General features: G+C 43.5%; 1 protein-coding gene across 1 annotated transcript in view; it reads right to left on the reverse strand.

Annotated features, from left to right (window-relative positions):
• The window catches only part of LOC139263329 (guanine nucleotide-binding protein G(I)/G(S)/G(O) subunit gamma-2), a 114921-nt gene that overhangs the window by 10837 nt on the left and 78959 nt on the right, over window positions 1-25125 (reverse strand). The window contains exon 2 of the mRNA XM_070879219.1: window positions 22051-22150. The gene's annotated coding sequence lies outside the window, so the exon portion shown is untranslated. The remainder of the gene's footprint in view (window positions 1-22050; window positions 22151-25125) is intronic.

Here is a 25125-nt window from a genome sequence, read left to right on the forward strand (position 1 = left end):
TTCCAAAACCCTAACGTTCCATTTTAAAAAATGGGCGTTACTGCAAGCGATATGTAATGGGCATTAGCATTAAAATATTTAGACCTTCTGCCATAAAGTGTCGCTGACCATAACAACGGCATGGTAATGCTTGTTTCCTGCGTATCAGGAGGTCAGGTGTCATCATTACATGCGCAGAAGAGGAGACAGAGACAGAGAGAGGAGACAGAGAGAAGTGTATGTGGGTGTAGTGTGTGCTTGTTTGGCTGTTGTGAGAGGCAGGAGGGAGATTCACCAGCAGCAAAAAGCCTACTAAGCACCAAGAAGGTAGTTGGCACCGAGTTTTTGTCCAAAAAATAAAATATAACATGGAAGGGATGGAGGAGGCCCTGGAGCTGTTAGCCATAGACACTGGTGGCAGAGGGCTCCCAGTGGTCCCGGAGTGCGGCACTGCACTCCAAGGTTCCGCACCCCCATTGCCAATGACACATGAGAGCCAGGAGCAACATCTTGCTTCTGGCTCGGAGCACATTCCCACCTCGGGACCGTCCTCTCCCGTATCTGTCCAAGCAGCGGTTCTGCCGTCATCCCCCCCCCCCCCCCAAAATGAAGCAGCACCTGAGGACCTTTTCGGCCAGGTGGCTTGAAGTCAGGAGGGGAAGGGGAAGGCATAGAGGTGGAGAGGAGAAGCGGGTGGGGAAAGGAAAGTGAGGTGCAGGGCTACAGATGTTGTCTGGGGCATATTTTTAGGTTGCTGCTGTTATTTTGGTGGGAGGGTCAGGACAAGGGGCAAGGGGGGCTACCTTGTTGGTTTGCATTTGTGTTCTGTGTTGCTGGAAATGGGGACCATTGTAATGATGTAAATGTGATAAATTTGTTATGGGGTGGGGCGGGGTATTTTTTACAGATATACTTATGATTTCAGACAAATGGTCGGCTTAAATGTTTTTTATTTAACATAACTTTGATGCGCATTGTCTCAGATAGCTGCACCAATACACACTGGTGATTCCTTAACATGAAATGGGTATAATTACACTTAACGAATCAACTTAAACTTTAACTGTCACCAAGGTGATGCACACCGTTGATGTATGACCTGCACACCCAGCAGTGTTGCAGCTTTGTAAATAACAACAACGTTCTTTCAAGCAAAGCGCTCGTTTATGAGCTGCTGACATAAGAGTCTTGCAGCTATGTAGTCACCCCGGGGCCCTTTCCTGCGGTCTAGAGTGGAGCAGGGGCATGGTTTCAGCATCAGCCTGATTGTCTGGCCCTAGGTCAGCATCCACTTCCTTGTCCTCTCTTTCCTGAGGTGGACTGGCAGTCCCGTCTGGCAATTCTTGTCCCCTCCTGATAGCCAAGTTGTGCAGTATGGAGCACACCACCACGAATTGAGCTACCTGCTCAGGGTGGTATTGGAGCTCACCTCCTGAGTGGTCCTGGCATCTAAAGCACTGCTTAAGCACTCCAATAGTTTTCTCGACGATATTGCGAGTGGATCTGTGGCTCTTGTTGTATCGCTTCTTGGCTTCGGTGTGGGTGTTACGCAGGGTGAGGGGGGGGGTCATCAGCCAGGTGGCGAGGCTATATCCTTTGTCACAAAGCATCCAACATTGACCTTGTGGCTGACTGGTAAGCATGTCAGATACAGCGCTCTCACACAAGATGTGAGCATCATGGATGCTGCCTGGAAATTTAACATTCACTGCCATAATTATTTGCTGCTGGTCAACAAAAAGTTGCACATTCAGGGAGTGGAATCCCTTGTGGTTCCTGAAAACCTCTGCATCCTGAAAAGGTGCCCGCATCGCGATGTGCGCACAGTCTATTGCTCTCTGCACCTTGGGGAAGTTAGCAATTCGGTAGAATCCTAAAGCTCTCTCAGTCTGAGCCTCTCTGGTCATAGGGAAGCTGATAAAGTACATCCTGCGTGCTTAAAGAGCTTCAGTGACCTGTCTAATGCAGCAATGTGTCGCATGCTGAGATATAGCGCAAATGTCGCCAGCTGAGGCCTGAAAAGAACCCGACATGTCGAACAAAAGTGCCGCGGTGACCTTGACCTCGATGAATAGTGCGGTCCTGATGGTGCTGGCAGGCTGCAGATCTCCCCTGATGAGCTGGCACATCTCACTGATAACCTCCTTGTGGAAGCGCAGTTTCCTAAGGCAGGTGGTGTCGGACAAGTTGAGGTAAGGCTGCTTCTCCCTGTAAGTGCGGGGGGTGTAATGTCTGGTCCTCCTCATTAGTCTGGCATGTCTTACATTGGGCACATAATGCTGTCGAATGTACCTTCTGCCATCTCGAGTCTGCAGCATGTGCGTGGTCATCAAGACAGGTTGAGAAATGACACTCCCCAGTCCAATAGCTATGAGTATTACACCAATTGTTCACAAACAATAAAAGTCCCCACTAAGACACCTAAAGTAAATTCCGATCATCCACAGTATGAAAAGATGTTCCCATCACCTTAAAAGACCTCCAGAGTACATCCAAACTCCCCCGAAGTTGAAGCAGAGCAGCCTTTTAAATGATGTGACCTGCAATTTAGAAAATGGCGTCCATACCGATGTGATTAGGTCAGGTCAGTTCAACTTTTTTACAGCGTTTTTTTTGGCGAGCGAGATGTGTGCAAGGTGCCAAAAGTAACTCTGGGCAATTTTCTGGTCGTTAGTTTCGGCAAATGTGATCGTTACGAAAAAAAACAGTGGCCAGGCGGTATTATTAAATCTCGGCATTAATTACGTGCCAAAAGTAAAGCTGGGCGATATTATGGGCGTTGGTTTCGCCCATTCTGATCTTTCCGCCGAAAAGAAGTGAGCGGGCGGTATTATTTTTTATCGGCGTTACGTACATGCCGAAAATAATGCTCAGTGATAAGTGACCGAGAAATGGGTGTTGCTTTCCATTTTGTGGCTAAATGGGCGTTGCACCTCATTTTAGCGTTAAAATAGACGTGAAGTGCGTGGTATGCATGCTCCATGTGTTGAATGGGACAATCATTTAATAACCTGATCGTTAAAGGATTCAGTGGTTGCTGCAGAAAAACTGCTGAGTGCATGGCTGCAGTAAAGATGGCATAGTATTGAGTTGCATTAACAGAGGGATGGCGCATATAGAAACCTTCAGCACAGAAAGAGGCCATTCGGCCCGTCTTGCCTGCGCTCTGCTGTGACCTTACCAGCTTCAGACAAAACCAAATTCCATATTTTACCTTTTTATATGAATTAGTAATTAGGCCACTGTACTGTAATAATTTCAAATAGTTTATGTAACTGCTTGTTGAAAGGAGTGTGGAGGTAGGGGTTAGACAAATATACACATTTTCTGGTTTGAGACACCAATAAGCAATAGTCTCTGCTGACTTTAATTACTTAGGAGAAAATAGACAATAGTCAAGAGTCCAAATCCAATTAAGTCAAATCTGGTTCAGTGCTGGATGAATTCCCTTTTGTGTCTGGACAGTTTTGATTAATTGGGAAGTATAATTATTTTTAAAATCTCCTTTTAGGCTAGTTGGGGCATTAAAGCAAAAAAGATGTGTTATGTGTCATAAAGCTTTTCATCACAAACTCATGTTCAAAAGTTACAGTGGAAAACTACAAGACTTTGAAACTTTTATTGTTTTGGAATAGATTATGTAAAGTTAAATACAGCATTTTACATTTATATTTTGATTCATTCTTGCTTTTGAATAATTTTACTTCTTAATAAAGATTAATTAGTAGTGTTTAGCTTGAGCTATATGGTCTATAAGTGTCTCTGAAGAGAGAAACAGAGTTAATGTTTCAGGTCGATCTTTCGTCAGAACTGGAAAAAGTTAGAGATGCAAGAGATTTTAAGCAAGTGCAGCGGCAGGGAAAGGGGGTGGGGAAGAAAGAACAAAAGGAAAGGTCAGTGATAAAGTGGAAGACAGGAGAGATTAAATGGCAAACTGCACGATTGTACAAAACAAAAGGAGACGGCCCCTTTTCTCCCGTCCCCCTTTCTGCTATTTAAAAATGGCAAGAGGGGGAAACCAGGGAATTATAGATCAGTTAGTCTAATATCTGTTATCGGGAAATTGCTGGAGTCTATAATTAAGGATAGGATGACTGAACACCTCGAAAATTTTCAGTTGATCAGAGAGAGCCAGCATGGATTTGTAAAGGGTAAGTCATGCCTGATGAACCTGATTGAATTTTTTGAAGAGGTGATTAAAGTAGTGCACAGGGAAATGTCTATGGATGTTATTTATATGGACTTCCAGAAGGCATTTGATAAAGTCCCACATAAGAGACTGTTAAGTAAGGAAGAAGCCCCCTGGTAAGGAAATTGGCTGAGCGGCAGGAAACAAAGAGTAGGGATAATGGACAGATACTCTAATTGGCAGGATGTGACTAATGGTGCCTCACAGGGATCTGTGTTGAGACTCAACTATTCACAGTATTTATTAATGACTTGGATGATGGCATAGAAAGTCATATATCCAATTTGCCAATGACACAAAGATAAGCGGCATTCTAGACAGTGTAGATGAAAGCATAAAATTACAAAGGGACATTAATAGATGAAGTGAATGGGTAAAACTGTGGCAAATGGATTTCAATGTAAAAAATTGTGAGGTCATCCACTTTGGACTTAAAAGGATAGAACAGGGTAATTTCTAAATGGTGAAAAGCTAAAAACAGTGGCGGTCCAAAGAGACTTGGGGGTCCAGGTACATAGATCATTAAAATGTTATGAACAGGTACAGAAAATAATCAAAACGGCTAATGGAATGCTGGCCATTATACCTAGAGGAGTAAAATACAAGAGGGTAGAAGTTATGCTGCAGCTGTACAAAACCCTGGTTAGATCACACCTGGAGTATTGTGAGCAGTTCTGGGCACTACACCTTCGAAAGGATAAGAATATAAGAAATTGGAGCAGGAGTAGGCCATTTGGCCTCTCGAGCCTGCTCTGCCATTCAATAAGGTTATGACTGATCTAATCCTGGCCTCAACTTCACTTGGCCGCCCACTCCCCATAACCCTTGACTCCTTTATCATTCAAAAATCTGTCTACCTCCACCTTAAATATATTCAAAGACCCAGCCTCCACAACTCTCTGGGGTAGAGAATTTCCGTTTTAAATGGGCGGCACCTTATTCCTATGCCCCCTAGTTCTAGATTTCCCCACGAGGGGAAACATCCTCTCTGCATCTACCCTGTCAAACCCCCTCAGAATCTTATCTGTTTCAATAAGATCACCTCTCATTCTTTTAAACTCCAATGATTATAGGCCTAACCTGCTCAACCTTTCTTCATATGACAATCTCTTCATCTCTGGAATCAACCGAGTGAACCATCTGAACTGCCTCCATTGCAAGTATATCCTTCCTTAAAATAAGGAGACCAAAACTGTACGCAGTACTCCAGATGTGGTCGTACCAAAGCCCTGTACAGTTGTAGCAGGACTTCCCTACTTTTTTACTCCATCCCCCTTGCAATAAAGGCCAACATTCCATTTGCCTTCCTAATTACTTGCTGTACCTGCATGCTAACATTTTGTATTTCATGTACAAGGACCCCCAGATCCCTCTACTGCAGCATTTTGTAATCTCTCCCCATTTAAAAAATAAATTTGCTTTTTTATTTTTCATACCAAAGTGAATAACCTCACATTTTCCCACAATTGTACTCCATCTGCCAAATTTTTGCCCACTCATTTAGCCCATCTATATCCCTTTGTAGATTCTTTGCATCCTCCTCACAACTTGCTTTCTCACCTATCTTTATATCATCAGCAAATTTGGCTACATTACACTCGGTTCCTTCATCCAAGTCATTAATATAAATTGTAAATAGTTGAGGTCCCAGCACTGATCCCTGTGGCACCCCACTAATTACAGTTTACCAACCTGAAAATGACCCATTTATCCCGACTCTCTGTTTCCTGTTAGTTAGTCATCCATGCTTATATATTACCCCCAACCCAGTGAGCTCTTTTCTTGTGCAGTAACCTTTTATGTGGCATCTTATCGAATGCTTTCTGCAAATCCAAATACACAACATCTACTGGTTCCCCTTTATCCATCCTGCTCATTACATCCTCAAAGATCTCCAGCAAATTTGTCAAACATGATTTCCCTTTCATAAAACCATGCTGTCCCTGGTTGACTGTATTATGATTTTCTAAATGTCCTGCTGCTACTTCCTTAATGATGGACTCCAGCATTTTCCCAATGACAGATGTTCGCTAACTGGTCTATAGTTTCCAGCTTTCTGTCTCCCTCCTTTCTTAAATAGGGGCATCACATTTGTGGTTTTCCAGTCTGCTGGGACCTCTCCAGAATCCAGGGAATTTTGGTAGATTACAACCAATGCATCCACTATCTCTGCAGCCATCTCTTTTAAGACCCAAGGATGCAGGCCATTAGGTCCAAGGTCCACCTTTAGTCCTATTAGTTTGCCTAGTACTTTTTCTCTAGTGATAGTGATTGTTTTAAGTTCCCCCCTCCCCCCAATATCTCCTTGATTATCAATTATTGGGATGCTTTTAATGTCTTCTACCGTAAAGACTAATACAAAATATTTTTTCAAAGTCTCTGCCATTTCCCTGTTTTCCATTATTAATTCCCCAGTCTCATCCTCTAAGCGAAGAATGTTTACTTTAGCTACTCACTTCCTTTTTATATAACTGTAGAAGGATATATTGGTCTTTGAGGGAATGCAGTGTGGGTTTACTAGAATGATACCTGGACTACTAAGAGTTAAGTTACGAGGAGAGATTACCCAAATTAGCATTGTAATCCCTTGAATTTAGTGGGTTAAGGGGCGATCTGATCGAAGTTTTCAAGATATTAAGGGGAACAGAAAGGCTAGATAGAAAGAATGTATTTCTGTTGGTTGAGGATTCTAGGACTAGGGGGCATAGTCTAAATATTAGAGCCAGACCTTCTAGGAGTGAAATTAGGAAACACAAACAAAAGGATAGTAGAAGTTTAGAATTCTCTTCCGTAAACAGCAACTGATGCTAGATCAATTGTTCATTTTAAATCTGAGATTGATATCTTTTTGCTAACCAAATATATTGAGGAATATGGGCCAAATGGGGGTATATGGAGTTCGGTCACAGATCAGCCATTGAATGGCAGAACAGGCTCAAGGGGCTGAATGGTATATTCCTGTCCCTATGATCGAGGAGACAGTCACAACCCTTAGGTTCGGTAGTGGTCAGGGAAAGGAGGGTGTCCACGTAGGAACCAACGACATAGTTAGAACTAGGAATGAGGTTCTGCTGAGAGATTTTGTGGAGCTAGGGTCAAAATTAAAAAGAAGAGGATCTGGTTAGTGGTCATGGAAAGGAGGGTGTGACTGTGACTCAGACAGGTAAGGGAACCCAGTTGCAGTGCTGCAGGAGCCCAACCTTTGCCCTTATCCTACAAGTATGAGGTTCTTGCTGCCTGTTTGAATCAGGGCAAAGTCTGCAGAGTGGACGAGCAAACTGACCATGGCACTGTGGTACAGCAGGCCATTCAAATGGGGGGAGTGAAAATGAATGCGGTAGTGCTAGGGGACAGTACAGTCAGGGGGATAGATACTGTTATTTGCAGCCGCAATCAGGAGGTCCGAAAGCTGTGTTGCCTGCCCGGTGCCAGGGTTAAGAATATTCCCTTGCGGTTGGAGAAGAATTCGGAGTGGGAGGGGGAGGATCCAGTTTTCGTGGTCCACTTAGGAATGAACGACATAGTTAGAACTAGGAATGAGGTTCTGCTGAGAGAGTTTGATGAGCTAGGGTCGAAATTAAAAAGAACCTCAAAGGTAATTGTTATACATGTGGACTTGTATTTACTTTGTACAGCCACCAGAGGGCTCATTCCTCGGAGTCCCAAGGGATCCCATAATCCATTGGGAGCACAGGTATTTAAGAAGGCTTCACAGGGTGGAGAGGCACTCTGGAGACCTGCAATAAAAGACTACGGTCACACTTTACTTTGAGCTCACAGTGTTCAGCCTGACTCTTTCTCCATACAACAACTGGTGACGAGATACAGATAGTGAACCCAAAGATGCAGAGAACAGTGGGCATCCTGGAGAAATTTTCGGAGGGAGATGATTGGGAAACTTTTGTGGAGCGACTCGACCAATACATCATGGCCAACGAGCTAGATGGGGAAGAGAGCGCTGCCAAACGTAGAGCGATCCTCCTCACCGTCTGTGAGGCACCAACGTATGGCCTCATGAAGAATCTGCTCACTCGAGCGAAACCTACGGAGAAATCGTACGACGATTTGTGCACACTGGTCCGAGAGCATTTGAACACGAAGGAAAGCGTTCTGATGGCAAGGTATCGGTTCTACACCTACAAAAGGTCTGAAGGCCAGGAAGTGGTGAGTTATGTCGCCGAGCTGAGACGCCTTGCAGGACATTGCGAATTTGAAGGACATTTGGAGCACATACTCAGAGACTTTTTCGTACTTGGCATTGGCCACGAAACCACACTTCGCAAAGTTTTGACTGCAGAGACCTCAACCTTGAGTAAGGCCATATTGGGCCACCCCAGGTGTTCATTGCCACCAGTGACAATACTAAGTAAATCTCTCAACACACAAGTGCTGCTACAAGTACTGTGAACAAAGTGATGTTGTTTTCGAATTGTAATGTACAGGGCAGGTCACACATACCTGCAGCTACACGTCCGCAGATGTCTCAGAGTCCACCATCAAGGGTGATGAATGCAAGGCCATTAACACCTTGTTGGCGCTGCGGGGGTGATCATCGTTTCCATTCATGCCGATTCAAAGGATAAGTTTGCAAGGGCTGTGGAACAATGGGACACCTCCAACGAGTGTGCAGGCGAGCTGCTAAGCCTGTTAAACCTGCAAACCACCACATTGCAGAGGAGGACAAATCCATGGAGGATCACGATGAACCAGAGCCTCAGATTGAGGAGGCAGAGGTACATGGAGTGCACACATTCACCACGAATTGTCCCCCGATAATGCTGAATGTTGAACTAAATGGACTCCCGGTGTCAATGGAGCTGGACACGGGCGCGAGCCAGTCCATCATGGGCAAAAAGACTTTCGAACGGTTGTGGTGCAACAAGGCCTCAAGGCCAGTCTTAACTCCAGTTCGCACGAGACTAAGAACTTACACTAAAGAACTGATTCTTGTAATCGGCAGTGCGACCGTAAAGGTCTCCTACGATGGAGCGGTGCACAAGCTACCATTCTCGGTGCTACCGGGCGATGGTCCCACACTGTTCGGCAGGAGCTGGCTGGGAAAGATACGCTGGAACTGGGACGACATCCGAGCGCTATCGCCCGCTGACGACACTTCGTGTGCCCAGGTCTTAAACAAATTTCCTTCGCTGTTCGAACCAGGCATCGAGAAATTCCAAGGAGCAAAAGTACTGATCCACTTAATTCCGGGGGCGCAACCCATCAAGGCGAGAGCAGTACCATACATGATGAGAGAAAGAGTAGAGATCGAGCTTGACCGGCTGCAACGAGAGGGCATCACTTCCCCGATCGAGTTCAGCGAGTGGGCCAGTCCTATTGTCCCAGTCCTCAAGGGAGACGGCACCATCAGAATCTGTGGCGATTACAAAATAACTATCAATCGTTTCTCCCTGCAGGACCAATACCCACTACCAAAAGCCGATGACCTCTTTGCAATGCTGACAGGAGGAAAGACGTTCACGAAGCTGGATCGGATATCAGCCTACATGACGCAGGAACTGGAGGAATCATCGAAGGCCCTCATCTGCATCAACACGTACAAAGGTCTTTTTGTTTATAACAGATGCCGTTTGGAATCCGATCAGTGGCGGCGATATTTCAAAGAAATATGGAAAGTTTATTGAGGTCGGTCCCGCAAACCGTGGTCTTCCAGGACAACATCTTGGCCACAGGTTGGAACACAGTCGAGCACCTGCAGAACCTGGAGAAGGTTCTTAGTCGACTCAACCGCGTGAGGCTCAGGTTAAAACGTTCGAAGTGTGTTTTCCTGGCGCCTGAAGTGGAGTTCCTGGGAAGGAGGATTGCGGGGGATGGCATCAGGCCCACCAACGCGAAGATGGAAGCAATTGAGAACGCACCGAGGCCACAGAACGTGACGGAGCTGCGGTCGTTTCTGGGACTTTTGAACTACTTTGGTAACTTCTTACCGGGTCTCAGCACACTGTTAGAACCACTACAAGTCTTACTACGAAAAGGGGGAGAATGGGTTTGGGGCAAAAGCCAAGAAAATGCCTTTGTAAAAGTGAGAAAATTGTTATCCTCAAACAAATTGCTTGTGTTGTATGATCTATGTAAGCGTTTGGTACTAGCATGTGATGCATCGTCATATGACGTCGGGTGTGTATTGCAACAAGCTAATGATTTCGCGAAACTGCAACCAGTTGCTTATGCATCGAGAAGTCTGTCTAAGGCCGAGAGAACCTACAGCATGATTGAAAAAGAAGCGTTAGTGTATGTCTATGAAATAAAGAAAATGCATCAATACCTTTTTGAGCTAAAATTCGAATTGAAAACTGACCATAAGCCACTTATATCCCTGTTTTCCGAGAGTAAAGGGATAAATATCAACGCATCGGCCTGCATCCAGAGATGGGCGCTCACGTTGTCCGCATACAACTATGCCATCGGCCACAGGCCAGGCACAGAAAACTGCGCCGATGCTCTCAGTAGGCTGCCATTGCCCACCACAGGGGTGGAAATGGCGCAGCCCGCAGATGTAGCCCTGGTTATGGAAGCATTTGAGAGTGAGCAATCACCCGTCACTACCCGGCAGATCAAAACCTGGACAAGCCAGGATCCCTTATTATCTCTAGTCAAAAGCTGTGTGCTTCACGTGAGCTGGTCCAGCGTCCCAGTGGAAATGCAGGAAGAGATAAAGCCGTTCCAGTGGCGCAAAGATGAAATGTCTATACAGGCAGACTGCCTTCTGTGGGGCAATCGAGTATCGTCCCCAAGAAGGGCAGAGACACCTTCATTAATTACATCCACAGTACCCACCCAGGCATCGTAATGATGAAAGCGATAGCCAGATCCCACGTGTGGTGGCCCGGTATCAATGCGGACTTAGAGTCCTGCGTTCACAGATATATTACATGCTCGCAGTTAAGCAATGTACCCAGGGAGGCGCCGCTAAGTTTATGGTCTTGGCCCTCCAAACCGTGGTCTAGGGTACACGTCGACTATGCAGGCCCGTTCTTGGGTAAAATGTTCCTTGTGGTTGTAGACGTGTACTCCAACTGGATTGAATGTGAGATAATGTTGGCTAGCACGTTCGCTGCCACCACTGAAAGCTTGCGGGCCATGTTTGCCACACATGGCTTACCCGATGTCCTGGTGAGCGACAATGGGCCATGTTTTACCAGTGCCGAGTTCAAAGAATTCATGACCCATAACGGGATGAAACATGTCACATCTGCCCCGTTTAAACCAGCGTCCAATGGTCAGGCAGAGAGAACAGTGCAAACCATCAAGCAAGGATTGAAGAGGGTAGCTGAAGGCTCACTGCAGACTCGCCTATCCCGAGTCCTGCTTAGCTACCGCACGAGACCACACTCATTCATTGGGATCCCACCTGCTGAACTGCTCATGAAAAGAGCACTTATGACAAGGCTCTCATTAGTTCACCCTGATCTACATGAACAGGTAGAGAGCAGGCAGCTTCAACAAAGTGCATACCATGATAGCACAAATGTGTCATGCGAGATTGAAATCAATGATCCTGTATTTGTATTAAATTATGGACAAGATCCCAAGTGGCTTCCCGGCACTGTCGTGGCCAAAGAGGGAAGCAGGGTGTTTCGGGTCAAACTTACGAATGGACTCATTCACCGGAAACACTTGGACTAAATCAAACTCAAGATTCACGGACTACCCAGAGCAATCCACCTTGGACCCTACCTTTTTTGATCCCCCAACACACACACCAGTGGCAACCGACACCACGATTGACCACGAAGCAGAACCCATTATTCACAGCAGCCCTGCAGGGCCCAACGCACCAGACAGCCCAGCAAGGCCAGCTGCACAGCAGCCCAGCGAGGGCCCAACAAATGATTCAACAACACCAGCTTTCACACTGAGACGATCAACCAGGGCAAAAAGGGCCCCAGATCGACTCACATTGTAAATAGTTACACTATTGACACTGCGGGGGAATGTTGTTATATATGTGGACTTGTATTTACTCTGTACAGCCACCTGAGGGCTCATTCCCCGGAGTCCTAAGGGATCCCATAATCCCTTGGGAGCACAGGTATTTAAGAAGGCTTCACAGGTTGGAGAGGCACTCTGGTGACCTGCAATAAAAGACTACGGTCACACGTTACTTTGAGCTCACAGTGTTCAATCTGACTCTTTCTCCATACACAACAGTAATAATCTCTGGATTGTTACCTGAGCCACGTGAAAATTGGAATAGGGACAAGCAGATCAGAGAATTAATTGCATGGCTCAAAGAGTTGTGTAGGAAGAAGGGGTTTCGATTCATGGGGCACTGGTACCAATAGTGGGGAAAGGACGAGCTGTTCCGTTCGGACGGTCTCCACTTAAACCGGACTGGGACCAGTATCCTGGCAAATCAAATAATTAGGGCTTTAAACTAAAAAGGGGCGGGTGGATCGGTCAGGTAAGGAGAAATTTAGAAATCTAAAGCGAAAAATCAAGGCAATGGAGCAGTGTAGCGATTTGGGTAAAGATAAGCAGTGTGTTACAGAAATGGGCAGAGGGTTTAATGCTAATCGCGCATCAGCAAATAAGATGAAAGCAGGGAATAATGTTAAAATGTTAAAGCTAAAGGCTCTTCACCTGAATGCACGAGGCATTCATAACAAGATAGATGAATTAGTGGCACAAATAGTGATAAATGGGTATGATCTAATAGCCATTACAGAGCCATGGTTGCAAGGTGATTAACGTTGGGAACTAAATGTTCCAGGGTACTTGACATATCAAAAAGACAGGCAGACTGCAACAGGAAGAGGGGTAGCCCCGATAATTAAGGTTGACATAAGGACAGTAGTGAGAAAGGAACTTGGCCCAGAAGATCGGGAAGTAGAATCAGTATGTGTGGAGATAAGAAATAACAAAGGGCAGAAAACACTGGTGGGAGTAGTTTATAGGCCCCCTAATAGTAGCTATACCATTGGAGAGAGTATTAATCAAGAAATAATAGGAACTTGTAACAAAGGTAACGCAATAGTCATAAGAACATAAGAAATACTAACAGGAGTAGGCTATACAGCCCCTCGAGCCTGCTCCGCTATTCAATAAGATCATGGCTGATCTGATCATGGACTCAGCTCCACTTCCCCACCCACTTCCCATAACCCCTTATCGTTTAAGAAAACTGTCTATTTCTGTCTTAAATTTATTCAATGTCCCAGCTTCCACAGCTCTCTGAGGCAGCGAATTCCACAGATTCACAACCCTCTGAGAGAAGAAATTTCTCTTCATCTCTGTTTTAAATGGGCGGCCCCTTATTCTAAGATCGTGCCCTCTAGTTCTAGTCTCCCCCATCAGTGGAAACATCCTCTCTGCATCCACCTTGTTAAGCCCCCTCATAATCTTATATGTTTCGCTAAGATCACCTCTCATTCTTCTGAATTCTAATGAGTAGAGGCCCAACCTCCTCAACCTTTCCTCATAATTCAATCCCCTCATCCCCGGAATCAACCTAGTGAACCTTCTCTGAACTGCCTCCAAAGCAAGTATACCCTTTCGTAAATATGGAAGCCAAAACTGCATGCAGTATTCCAGGTGTGGCCTCACCAATACCTTATATAGCTGTAGTAAGACTTCCCTGCTTTTATACTCCATCCCCTTTGCAATAAAGGCCAAGATACCATTGGCCTTCCTGATCACTTGCTGTATCTGCATACTATCCTTTTGTGTTTCATGCACAAGTACCCCCAGGTCCTGCTATACTGCGGCACTTTGCAATTTTTCTCCATTTAAATAATAACCTGCTCTTTGATTTTTTCTTCCAAAGTGCATGACCTCACACATTATAGTCCATCCGCCAAATTTTTGCCCAATCACTTAGCCTGTCTATGTCCTTTGGTAGATTTTTTGTGTCCTCCTCACACATTGCTTTTGCTCCCATCTTTGTATCGTCAGCAAACTTGACTACGTTACACTCAGTCCCTTCTTCCAAGTCGTTAATATAAATTGTAAATAGTTGGGGTCCCAGCACTGATCCCGGCCATGGGGGACTTTAATCTGCATATAGATATATAGATTGGGCAAATCAAATTGGCAAAGATAGTCTGGAGGTCGAGTTCATGGAATGTATTCAAGTCAGTTTCTTAGAACAATATGTCATGGAACCAACCAGGAAACAGGCCATTTTAGATCTTGTTTTGTGTAATGAGACAAGGTTAATTAGTAATCTTATAGTAAAGGATTCTCTCGGAAAGATTGATGATATGATAACATTTTACATTGAGTTTGAAAGTGATGTTCTTAAATCCAACACTAGAGTCTTAAACTTAAAGCCAATTACATAGGTATGAGGAGCGAGTAGGCTATGGTAGATTGGGAAATTAGATTGAAAGGTATGACAGTAGATAAGCAGTGGCAATCATTTAAAGAAATATTCTAAAATTCTCAACAAATAGACTTTCCATTGTGAAATAAAGACTCCATGGAAAAAGTGATCCACCCATGGCTAACTAAATAAGTTAAGGACAGTATTAGATTAAAATAAGAGGCTTATAATGTTGCAAAGAATAGTAGTAAGCCTGAGAATTGAGAGAGGTTTAGAAACCAGGAAAGCATGGCCAAAAATTGATAAAAAGGTAGAAAATAGAATGAGAGTAAATTAGTAAAAAATATAAAAACAGATTGTAAGAGCTTCTACAAGTATGTAAAAAGGAAGAGAGTAGCAAAAATAATCATTGGTCCCTTAGAGGCTGAGTCAGAATAAATTATATTGACGAACAAGGAATGGTAGAGACTTTAAACAAATATTTTATATCTGTCTTCACAGTAGAAGACACAAAAAGTATTCCAAAAATTGTGGGGAACTAAGGGGTTAATGAGAGCGAGGCACTTAAAGTAATTAATATCAGTGGAGAAAAAATACTTGAGAAGTTAATGGAACTAAAAGCTGACAAATCCCCTGCACCTGATGGCCTACATCCTAGTGTTCTAATACAGGTGACTGCAGAGATACTGGATGCATTGGTTGAGATCTTCCAAAATTCCCTAGATTCAGGAATGGTCCTAATGGATTGGAAGGTAGCAAAGAAACCCCACTGTTCAAAAAAGGAGGGAGAGAGAAAACAGGGAACTATATATCAGTTAGCCTGACATCAGTCGACGGGAAAATGCTGGAATACATTATTAAAGAGGTCGCAACAGAGTACTTAGAAAATCATAATATGATTAGGCAGAGTCAACATAGTTTTTTGAAAGGTAAATCATGTTTGACCAATTTATTAGAGTTTTTTGAGGATGTAACTAGCAAGACAGATAAAGGGGATCCAGTGGATGTAGCATATTTAGATTTCCAAAAGGCATTTGATAAGGTGCCACATCAAAGGATGTTAGGCAAGATAAGGGCACAGGGGTTGGGGGTAATGTATTAGCATAGATATAGGATTGGTTAACAGACAGAAAACAGAGAGTAGGGATAAATGGGTCATTTTCATATTGGCAGGCTGAAACTTGTGGGGTGCCGCAAGGCTCAATGCTTGGACCTCAGCTATTTACAATCTATATTAATGACTTAGATGAAAGGACCAAGTGCAATGTATCCAAGTGTGCTGATGATACAAAGCTAGGTGGAAAAGTAAGATTTGAGGAGGACACAACGAACTGAAAGGGATACCAACAGGCTAAGTGAGTGGGCAGTAAGGTGGGAGATGGAGTATAATGTGGGGAAATGTGAGGGGGAGATGAGGGGGTTGACTTATGAGGATAGGTTGAGTAGGTTGGGCTTATACACATTGGAGTTCAGAAGAATGAGAGGTGATCTTATTGAAACATAAGATATTGAGGGGACTCGACAAGGTGGATGCAGAGAGGATATTTCCATTCATAGGGGAAACTAAAACTAGGGGACATAGTCTCAGAATAAGGGCCATTTAAAACTGAGATGAGGAGAAATTTCTTCTCTCAGAGGGTTGTAAATCTATGGAATTCTCTGCCCCAGAGAGCTGTGGAGGCTGGGTCATTGAATATATTTAAGGCGGAGAGACAAGACTTTTGAGCGAAAAGGGAATAAAGGGTTATGGGGAGCGGGTAGGGAAGTGGAGCTGAGTCCACGATCAGATCAGCCATGATTTATTGAATGGTGGAGCAGGCTTGAGGGGCCAAATGGCCTACTCCTGCTCCTATTTCTTATGTTCTTAATTCACTTTGGTAGGAAGAATACAAAAACAGAATATTTTTAAAATTATGAGTAACTATTAAAAACAAAAGCAAACTATTAAATATTGGTGTTTAGAGAGATTTAGGTGTCCTAGTACAAGAAACACAGAGGGGCTGAAATTCAGGGTCAAGATAAGGCCCGTTACCGCCGTTTTGCGGCAGCCATGTGACAGAATCGAGTGGCCGTCATGACCCAAATCCACCTTGGGGATTTTTCGGCCTGTCCCCACTTCCGCCTTGCTGCTGCCGACTGCTGCAAGCGCGTCATCAAAGCGCGTACTGCCAAGCTCCTGCACCTCCGGCACACTCCGCCCCAAATTTACCTGCAAAAATCTTTGCTCCGCTACGCGGGACCCCTGACAGCTTCTACTGTCGGTGCATCTTGTTCTGTGTGTGTGCAGCATGGCAGCACGGCAGCCCTTCAAGGGGAGAGTGCACTGCCGTGGCCATGTTTTTATTTTTGCCGTCCGACTTCCCGATCGGCCAGCCAATTATTGCCCCGGGTTCGGCCGGGCCGCCAACAGGCAGCCTGGCACCCACTCTTGGGTGCCGGCCGAAACCCTCCCTGGGCCTCCCAGTGGCCGAACCTGCAGAATCGTCGATTCTCTTCCCTTTAAATGACCACCGAGCGGCGGAGATTCGGTCCCGCCCCAACTTCTGCCCCTCACCAGGACCTACTGCCGCACTTCTACCCCCATTATGACCGACGTCGAAAAAAACCGACAAAAACCTGAATATCGGTCAGGAGGCGACGGTAAAAACAGGTAAGAAATTGTAGGTGCGGCAGGTTTCTGGCGTGCCTGAATTTCGGCCTCCGAGAGTTAGCATGCAGGCACAGCAAGCAATTGGCATGTGGGCCTTTATTGCTAGAGGGTTGGAGTACAAGAGTAAGGAAGTCTTGCTACAATTGTACAGGGGCTCTCGTGAGACCACAGCTGGAGTACTGTACACATTTTTGGTCTCCTTATTTAAGGAAGAATATACTTGCCTTAGAGGTGGTACTACGAAGTTTCACTAGATTGATTCTTGGGATGACAGAGTTGTCCTATGAGGAGAGATTGAGTAGATTGGGCCGATACTCTATGGAGTTTAGAAGAATGAGAGGGGATCTCATTAGAACATAAGAGATTCTGAGGGGGATTGATAGGAAAAATGCTGAGAGATTGTTTCCTCTGGCTCGAGAGTCTAGAACTAGGCAGCATAGTCTCAGGATAAGGGGCCAGCCTTTTAAGACTGAGCTGAAGAGGAATTTTTTCACTCAGAGGGTTGTGAATCTTTGGACTTCTCTGCCCCAAAGTGCTGTGGATGCTCAGTCGTTGAGTATATTCAAGGCTGAGATAGAGAGATTTTCGGACTCCAGAGAAATCAAGGGATACGGGGATAGGGCATGAAAGTGGTGCTGAGGTTGAATATCAGCCATGATCTTACTGAAAGGAGGAGCAGGCTGGAGGGGCCATATGGCCTACTCCTGCTCCAAATTCTTATGTTCTTATGTTCAATAGTAGAGGGAATAGCTTAATTTAGATATGTGTAGTCACAAACTGTTCTCTATTCTTCTCAACATCCATAGTGCTGCTTTGTTGCTTGTTCCTGTGTTTTTTTCTTTCAGCTCCTTGGACTCCAAGAGACAATTGTCCTGTTATTTTTATTGCACCATGAGCAGCTGTTTCCTGCCTTGAACCCTGATGAAATGCTTGCACATTGCTATGTTGGAAATCCGCGTAAATTAATTTGCGCTTATTTACCAACATAAAATGGTGCTTTGCACAACCCTCTCCAACAGGATAACCATTTTGGCGAGTATTGTTGCACTAGAACATAAAGCACATTAATAAGTAAGGGAACTGCATTCATCATTGTTGGGGAGCAAAAGGAAATGCTACCCATCACCTAATTCATTGCAAAAGCTGATCTAGGAGTGCAAGCAAAAAAGAAAAATATTTAATTCCCTAGCTCCCACACTTAAATGCACAAATAAATTTGTACCCAAAATGCAAAACAGAACATTCACTGTATTTAATTACTGTACCATTTAGAAATACTATGGAACGATCAGAATAGCTTCCTCAACAACTAAATCTGTGGTCAAGGCCACCTACAGATTAAAAAGCGCAGCTTGTTATATTGCAGTGGTGCTCAGGGAGAGGTAAGAACAGATATAAGGCAAGTACTGTGAATTTTTAAATTCGTGTAGAGATGAAATACTGCTCGAACTGTCGAAATGGAAACTGACGCCCATCACGGAGAAACTGCTGCATTGTCAAACTAACATGCACAAACTAACGTGCACATTTGCACAGAACAGGATGCTGAGGTTTTCCTGTTTATCTTACAGGTGCTGAAGAAAACCCAATAGTTTCTTACAGTCAAGGCTTTCAGCAAGCAGAGTCAAAAAAAATCTTTACCCCTTTCACAATCTTCATTTACAGGCCAAACAGTAATGTGTAGGCTATTAAAAAATGTCACATATTAAAAACAGCTTTTTATACAGAATCATGGAATTTTACACACAAAGGAGACCATTCAGCCCACGCATCTGTTCTGGCTCGCTGAAAATGCTATCTATTTGGTCCCATTTCTCTGCTCCTTTCCCCAATCCTTTTCTTTTTTTTCTTTTACAAATATTTATTTTCTTCCCTTTTTAAAGCTATTATGGATTCTGCCTCCACCACTGCAGGGCCTTCCAAATCCTAACAACACTGCTTAAAAATGTTTCTTCGAATCTCTCCCCTCGTTTTGGTGATTATGTTATATTTAGGCCCTGCAGGTACTGCTACCTCACTGATCAGCAGAAATAGTTTTTTCCTTTTTATGCTTTCGATCCTCATTATTTTGAACATCTCTATCAAATGTTTACTTAACCTTTCTGTTCTGATGCAAAGAGCCTCTCATTTCTCCCCATAACTAAAGCTTCTCATCCCTGGTATATAAAAACTTCTAGCAGACCTCCCATTTTGCTGGTAACCGTAAGTTGTCGTAAGTGTTGTTGATAAGGATAGGAGGAGTATTGCATATAACACACAATGTATTATTCTGTTGCTAAGTGAGAGGTCTGCATAACCTGCCGTGTTGTTTAAAAAGTCTAATTATGGAAACTAATCACATTTTGAGAAAACTAGAGGGTAATTGCCAAGGAGGGATTGGGACGCATCGAGAAAATGTGTTTCCAGGGATTTCGGCTTTAGGGAGAAATCATTTTGTAGGGATTACAACACTAAACAGGGAAGTCTTTGAGTGAGAATAAACGGTTTAATTAGAACTGTTTCTCATGTTTATGTTGGAAATGTAAGTTTGCTAAATGCCACTTAACACTTGCTACTTTTTGTGGGGGAGGGAATTTTCCTCTACATTACAGCACATATGCACATATTTCTGGGATGTAACCCAGAAGAAAAAGGGACAGAGACCCCCTGTATCAATTACTCCTCCATTTGAGCTTTACGCATGAACAGCATACCCAAACCGTAGGTTTCTATTCAATGGAAGGATTCCAAAAAGTCTAGGTCTGGATACCATTCACAGCAGCCATATAGTCCTTCGTGCTCCTGCAGAAAGGAGGGCTCCATATATGAATATCGTTGGCACCTGTAACGTGATCGGGGCAGCAAAGGACTGGTATGGATCTTTCATACCTGCACTTCCAATGCTGCAGGCTGAACTCTGTGGCTGACACTTAAAATGTTTCTATTGTCATACCTAACTTTTGCATATTGTGGCACCAATTCAACTTGGCATCACAAACTATTTTCATGCTGCTTTGTAATGCATTCATATAAGGCGGGGAGTATAGCAGTCTCTGCTCTTCCAAATATTTTTGTCTGGCTTTGAAGGAGAAGGCAGACCATAACCTTACTGTCGCAGAGGACCTAAGGCTGTCAGAGGTAAGTCCAGCTGAATCTGAGTACAAGGCAGAAAAAGCACTTTAAAGGCTTTTCTGTACCTCCAGCAATCTCTCCAAAAACTTACTTCAGGCTGCAAGCTACAAAGTAAAACACTTCCAACAGCATCAGCGGATACTGGCAATATTATGGAGCTGCTATCTATACCTGTATAAAATATATTATATTCAAGATCGTAAATATAAATATACTTATTTAACTGAAAAGTTTTACGGGCTGAAATTGGCCCATTTCACAGGGCCAGTTAGCGCTGACGGCCGGCGCTACCAGAGCGCTAATACGTTAGCGCGCGGGCGCGGTAGCCACATCAACCTGCGCGGATTTTCCCCCCGGAGCTCCACCAGAGAAAAGTGGTTTGCACTGCGGCCTGCGATTAACACACCGCCACGACCCCTTATAGCCTCGTGCCAACCCCTTTATGCCCCGAGAAGCTGTGGTGCCTGTGGTGCTCTGGCCGCCCTTAAAGGGGAGGTGCTGCCACAGCAGCCGCCATCTTTTTTTGTGTCGGCCAACTTTTCAGTCAGCCCGACAATGCCGAGTCGCCAACAGGCAATCCGAAACTCCCTCTTGGGTGCTGGCCTGGCCGACACCCTCCTTGGTGGCCGAGTGGGCGGCACTGAATGTGCTGCTCAGATCGCAGCGTTCCTCCCCTTTAAGAGAAGGGGAGGGACGTTGCGACTCGGTTCCATGACACGACGTGTCAGCAGTGCGCTGACATCATCAGCGCGGCACTGATGTGCTGAGCGTGGCGCTGAGCGTCACGCCCCACAAACGCCGGGGGCAATGCCAGGTTAGCGCAGTCAACATTTCTGCACAAAGAACCCAAATCTGTTCCGGGGCTGTGCATCCCGCACCAGCCCAAACAAAATCTCAATCAGCGAAGTGACCGCCCCAAACCCAGGGCGTGGCAATTTTGGCCCCTTGGTCTCTTTGGTTTGGCCTCTTTGCCTGTTTTGTAAGTCTCGTGTATTCACTTCTAAAGTGTAAAGCAAAAAGAGTTCCTGCTGACTTGTGTAATATGGAAGCTCTGTGGCAAACTACTTCCCAGTACTGTTCTGCTTCTTTTATACTCGACTCGTTACCCTGAGCCAAAGCTCCTTATGATCTCCTGAACTCAGTTACATGTAAATAATTGCATTACAAGCAATAATTCTACCATTAAATAAAGTACAAATATATTTAAAGATATTAAAATTTATATTGTTAAATCCAATATTTTCAGTAATAAATGGGAATCAAATGCACACTTCAGAATAAATTTCAAAATTTGAAATGAAACTCAAGTGGAGCACAGTTGAGTGATTTTTATTTGATGTACTGTATAAATTTAGTTGGCTAAATCCAAATCGGCCATGCAGATCTGGAGCATACATGACTAAATCTGAAGTGGATTGAGGATTCACAGCACTGCTTCTCTCATTACTGAATCTTCTTTCACCAACCCTATGTGGTGGAGTTGTTGTTTAAAACAATCTGTAGTTCACAGACTCACACATCTGACACGGCTTTTCCCACAATTTGGCAGGAAATATCATCCAAAGTTCAAACTGGAAAAATTCAGGAAAAAAACAAATTGATCCAATTTGAATAATTTTAGCTTCTGAATTCAGCTCATTTCTGGTTAATATTTAATCCTGTTATTGTGCAAAGTCCAGATCAGAAATGTAAGTAAACCATACTGTTACATCATAATCAGTTCTACAGGCAAGTATCATTTAAACTCTTCTGTTTACGAACCCTGCTAAAATAAAGCTTATTCCTTCTACAGTACTAAATGTCTACAACATTTGCCAGATTCAGAAGCAAAATTTGTACCTAAATGCGCAGTGTGGCTGTTATGTCCTCTCTTGAGGGCTTCGGTTCCTTTCTGATCCCCTTTTAGTTTCCTCTTCTTCCAACAGCTAGTTCAATAAACCTAAAGCAAATAAACAGAGGTCAATTGTTGCATGGAATTTAAGCAGTAAGAAAATAATGCTTAGTTGCAAATATGAAACAAAAGAAGTTCAGGACAGTACTAAATTTGGCAATCATTTTAAACTTTTAGTCTCCGTTTCAAATATACCCATGTTCTCTTTCAGTTCCATTTCCCCTCCCCTGCACCATTCACCAAGTATCATTCTTTAACTGACAATTAGGAGTTGCGTAGAAATGACCAGAATAACATTTTTCATTATCTCAGATAAGAGGCTACTGTGTTTTTCAATCACAAACTATTTGTAAATTTAAATAAAAATGATACTTTTAGTCTAGTACCTCAATAAAACACCGGATCCCCACCTCCTTTCAGATCAGATTAGATGATGAACCAATCTCATCCATACAATGCCTGGGAATGGCACGAGTCAAACCACTATCTGCAAAATGGCAGCTCAAACAAGGGAGAAGTAGTACCAGGCTGCTTAAAATTGATTTTACAATGCTTTATAAATGATACTTTTAAATTACCTATTTCTTCAGGAAAAAGCTGTTGGCATCTATTTTATCATTTAGTTGCAAATACATAAAGTAATTATCCAAAACCAGGTCAAAGCGCACTATTATATCAGTTTTGTGTGATGTATTCACCACATAAATTATACATGCCTCTTCTAGCTCCTCCTCCAAAAAAGGTATTTAGTAAACACTTTTTCATCAAACCAGCACCTCTTAAGAATTGGCAGACTGTTAGTATGCAATATGATCATTTTTATTTGTCGCAGGTACATAAACATCACCATGGTAAGGTAACTTTGTCAACATACATGTCCAGCTCTTTGTACTTCTCAATTTTTAATAAAGTTCATATAACAAATTTAAAGTTTGCATACCAAAGATGCAACGCATAGTTAATTGCTCATGGCAGGCAACGAGACAACTTGATAGTATAGTTTCCAGTGTGAGCATATCCAGGAAGTGAGCCTGCTCCAAAATTCCCAAATATGGCGACACTGGCCTTTTGAGCAGGGATTGGAATTTTAAATGCTGCTGAGCTGTGGGTGTGCTCACCCTGCACGTGGTAGGATGACTCAACCTTCTTTTTCTATGCAGTATTTGAGACCCAAGCAACAGTAAGCTGAGTGCTTAAGTTGGGTCTTTCATTTCTGTCAAGAGGGCATTTTAGCAAGGCATGCCACTTGCTGTAACTACAGACAAGGCTTTGGAATATTTATTTAACTTAAAATGTATTCAAACAATTTGGCGAGTTTAGTGGTGTGATTTGAAGCATTCTCGTAAATATTTACTCAGATCTTCCAAAATGACACTCATGGGCATCTGGTTGGAATACAAAAGTCTGTAAACATAAGTCGTTTGTAGCCTTGCCCGTATCACAGGGCAGCACATAGTTTACATATACTCAGAAAAATCCCATATGGACAAATAAACCATCAGACCTGCAGGAATTGCTGAACTCAATGGGCTTCTCTCAGCACCATTTAATTAGGAAAATGAGAAAAATGCAAAGTGAAAATCATTCCAATACGTCAATAAGTTTGTATGCTGCAATTGAGTAGATTGACAGGCTAAGGTGCTTCGTACCTGGGGGATCGGGGACTCTGGGATCTACCCAGCAAGTCACCTAAAGGCACATCATCCAATGTTACTCCTATACAATTGAATCCATGTGTTGCATAGATTTCTTGGGGGCGAGGGGGGCAGGGTGAGGGGGGGGGGGTAGTGGAGGAAGGTAAAGAGACACACATTTTTTGTTGCTCAATGAATAAAATCCATATAAATTCAAGTAAGAGTTACTATAAAATTGCCTTCTTTACATTTTGGATCATAGCTACAGTACGGCTCACCCTTCATACGAAAACAACTGTGTGGATTATTTTGGATCAGAGGCAGCACGTCAGGCATTTGAGACAAATGTTGGATGTAGTGGGAAGGAGCTAAAGAAATTACATAGTTAAGTCTGTAAAATTGGCTGATTGTTCACCAGAGCAATTTGTAAGAAACAGACGTGTTCCTGCCCAGCTGATATAGGGGCGGGAACTGTAAAGCAGCAGGTCACAATAAGCATAAAACCTGAACAATGTAGAAAAGATCCGCTCATCTGACTAACATGCTTTAACTAAAGGGTTTGTTCTTACAATATATAAAGCAAAGAAACGTGGGCCGACGTGGTAGTTCCCAGTTTCTTTGCAAATCTTCTGAAAGCTTCAGAATGAGAGCCTGCATACTGCTTTTTGGAACTGTTTTGGTAATATGAGCACAAACAATTGATGAGTCAACTGCAGTTATAAAGCACGTTTGTTCAGATTAACCATTTTTTGCTGAATCTAAAAACTGGAACAGTTTCCATAATATAGAAAATGCACAATCAATCTCCTGTACATACTGAATGCTCAAACGAGCATTATCATCATTGAATGGTGTTTGGCAAACCTTTCTCTTTCAGTTGGCCAACACGTGATGATGTCATTGACAGTACAATGATATAATTCACCTCAAAAAACATCAGTGTCCAAATATCTCATTACATTGCTTGTGCTTGAGAATGGCAGCGAAAATAGCAGCAGGCACATCTATTTGTACCTCTCCCCAAAGCAAGAATTATTCTTCAATATTAAAAATAGGGAAGTGCAAAATACTTTACAATTTTGATATTCTCTGAATAAAACTTAAGTGAACAAATGGTTCTGTATCATGCTGTTAATTATTGTCCAGTCAGTAACAACCATTTGGTGCCTGGATTTTCTTCGTAACTATTTCTGGCAGACTGCACCAATAAAACTAATATTCTAACAATTATGAATGCCTAATGGCGGGAGGGACGGTAAGAGGAGGACACGGATTTAAGATAATTGACAAAAGAACCAGATGGGTGATAAGGAGAAAATTCTTTTTACACAGCTAGTTGTTATGATCTGGAATGCACTGCCTGAGTGGGAGGTGGAAGCAGATTCAATA

This window comes from Pristiophorus japonicus, chromosome 4 (genome assembly GCF_044704955.1).
Source record: "Pristiophorus japonicus isolate sPriJap1 chromosome 4, sPriJap1.hap1, whole genome shotgun sequence".
Taxonomy (NCBI): domain Eukaryota; kingdom Metazoa; phylum Chordata; class Chondrichthyes; family Pristiophoridae; genus Pristiophorus; species Pristiophorus japonicus.